Source organism: Vombatus ursinus, unplaced genomic scaffold (assembly GCF_900497805.2).
Source record: "Vombatus ursinus unplaced genomic scaffold, bare-nosed wombat genome assembly UNPS02014825.1, whole genome shotgun sequence".
Classification (NCBI taxonomy): Eukaryota; Metazoa; Chordata; class Mammalia; order Diprotodontia; family Vombatidae; genus Vombatus; species Vombatus ursinus.
This window is the reverse complement of record NW_020954603.1, coordinates 12,501,831-12,505,117: the sequence shown is the minus strand read 5'-3', so window position 1 is coordinate 12,505,117 and position 3,287 is coordinate 12,501,831.

Genomic DNA, 3,287 nt, shown 5'->3' with positions numbered 1-3,287 from the left:
CACCGGGGATGATGGATAATGAGAGCATCAAGAATGAGACAGAGGCTGTTGGAATCTGATTGGTCTGTCAAGTGAGACTAAGCTGCTGGACTGATTGCTTCTTTCCTCTGCCTATTAGACAAAACTTAACTCAGAGCCCAGATGAAACATGGGGCAATTACCTCCCGGTTCCTTTTGCGCAAGGGAGAGGAGGGGAAAGGAAAAGTAGAGAGACAAGCTATTTGTTTCTCCTGGGCTGCTAGATTGGCCAGTACCTACACTTTGTTCTCTTACTGTTTCCCCTTTGAGTTGTTTTGTCTTTTCATTCTTCTGATATAAAACAGTGTCACTTGAAATCTACTTGAGTTAAAGTATTTTATTTTCTGGCTCAAGTTGGTGGTGAGAGAACAGTGAAATTTTCCCTTTGGAGACACAGGAAATACTGAACCCATTCATCAGAAGGTGAGGTCTGGTGGGAGAGGTCCTTGAATCTATTTTGACCAGAGAAAAAGCCTGGGGACCATCTTTATCCCTTAGATCTAATAAGTCCAAAGCACCTGCAGAGATAAAAGCCCAGGTGAAATGAATCCTAAGGAACTGAATATTGAAATGGTTGGAGCTTTCTGCTGGTTTACTTTTGAGGTCCTGGGGCTACAGATCACTGAGGCTTTGAGATGGCTAAAGCTGGGGGCATCTTTTAGCTTTTCCCTGGTGCCTGAAGGGTTTCTAACAACAAATACTATTTCCTTCTGATACTATCTCTACTGAGAAGTGAGGCTTTACCCAGCACCATCATTGTTATTTTACATGAGTAACCCTTTCACATGTGTGCACATATTAGAGGGGGAAGACATCATCCAAGCCATTGATCACGTTGGAAACCAGAGGGCTCTCTGCACGCTCACACCTTTGACTCTTCAAATACACATGGGAACTCATTTTCATATTTTATGCTTTTCACACATTTGATATGTAAAACATGTAGGGGCTCTATATCTGACCCATATAAAGACACAGTTCACAGTATCACAGAAGGAAGTTTTATTTTGAAAAGAAGAAAAGTAAAAGAGACCTTCAAGGGCACAACCATTAGACTGAAAGATGTAGAATGAAGGAAATGAGGATAGTTTAGCTTGGAAGAGAGAAGGCCAAAGGGGACAGAATCAGTGTCTTCAATTAGCAGTAGGGGTATCGTGGAAAATGAATCACATTGTATACTCTTAGATTCAGAAGGCTAAACTAGAAGTGATTCTCAGACAGCATGGTGAGGCTCTCCAGGAATCTAGAAAATTCACTGGGACATCACGTGATGTTTGAATTTTCAAGGGAAATACAGAGCTAGTCCATAGCTGTCTGCTACCAGGCTAACTACTGTCTAGAGATAGCTCACAGATTTAGCATTAGATCACACAACATTCCTTTCATCAACATTTTGGAATGTTTGAGATCAGTCTGTTCACTTGCGCTTTTGGCTAGGATAGTAAATTCTAATTTACATCTCCATGACTCGGTGAAACTGGGTTTTTGGCAGTTGTAGGGTTAGAAAGCAAGCACTGAGCAAAAAGCACCTTGGAACAGGAAATGGGGGTGGGTGGGTATAGTGTCCAACTGGATTCCAAGTTTGAGAAGTTGTGTTATGCCCAATAGACACGCACACATCCCATTAGTAATTGTGGTTATTTAAGAATGAAATGTGGGCAGCTATGCGGCTCAGTAGATAGAGCATAGAACCTAGAGTCAGGAAGACTTGAATTCAAATCCGGCCTCAGACACCTACTAGCTGTGTGACCCTGGGCCAGTCACTTAGCCTTTTTTGCCTCAGTTTCTTCATCTCTCAAATGAGCTGGAGAACAAAATGGCAAACCGCTTCAATATCTTTGCCAAGGAAACCCCAAATGGGTTCACAAAGAGTCAGCCATGACTGAAAATGACTGAACAATAACAAAAAAAAATGCAATTTCTAAAAATTCTTTCTATTTATATGTATAAAAATTTTAAATGGCTACTGAATTGTTAGGACATCAATACTTGTTACGGTATTTAATGAACAGAACTATTAAGTATTTCTTCTGTCCCAGGGGTGTTATAAAAAAACACTGAGACACTAAGGGTTCTGTGAGCTGAGGAAGTTTGGGAACCTCTGGGTTGCAAAGAATCATATTCAGACTTGTCATGAAGTATATAATTATACACACTTTTTCATTTATTAGTTAAGAGAGAGCTCTCTTTGCTTGTAGATTATAAGGGCACAATTCACAAAGTCAGTTTATAGGACTAGGAAACACAATATGTTAGGCACCTTCTGGACGAGAGTTGAGAGGGAATTTTGGTAACCCTAATACCCACCTAAAAGAAATGAGATTTAGAGCTGGAAGGGACCCGAAAGATCATCTAACTCCACCTGCTTATTTTACAGAGAAGGAAACTGAGTCTGGGGAAAGTTAAGTGATTTATCCAAGTAAATAATAAGCAGTAAAGGTATTTGAGCTCAGTTCTTCTGACTGCAAGCTCAAAACACTTTCTATTGCTCATACATGAATATTTCTACTTCAAAGTATAATTGGGGGTTCTGAAATCAGGAACCATTCTACTTGAACTTTTAAAAATCTGAAGAAGCACAGGGACAAATTTACAGGTTGTCTCTAAAGAGAGGTCAAGGGACTTGTCCTCCATGGTTGTCAGAACATATGTGGAGTCAAGAGGCCTCAGTTTAAGTCTTATCTTCTGTGAGACTTTGGTCAAATCTCTGGGGTTCAGCATTTCGTAATATTAATAGCTAGCATTTATATAGCACATTAAGGTTTCCAAAGAGCTTTACTCATTTGACTCTCACAAAAAGCCTGTGAAATAGATCTTATTATTACCCCTATTTTATGTATGAGGAAGCTGAGATACAGAAAGATTCAGTGACTTACTTAGGGTCCTACAGCCTGTGTCTCACACCGGATTTGAACTCAGGTCTTCTTGACCTCAAGTCGTGCCCCACCCATTGTGCCACCAAGAAGCCACATGGAAAATGAGGCAGTTAGATTCCATGACTGTCCAGGCTCCTTCTAGCTCTGAATCCTCTGAACCATGAAAAGGAAGGGGAGAACTCTAGCTTTCTGCCTTCTAGACCAATTGCTTTAAAGAAAAGAAGGCTTTCTCTTATGGGAGTGAAGCCTCATCTCACTAACACTGAGGAAATTGATGCTCTTGGTGTGAATTTTCTCCCATGTCCTTTATCTTCTATGGTGAGCATCAGCTTTGCTTTTTAATACCTAGGTAAATTAGAAGCAGGAAACAAACACACACATATGTACTCACAC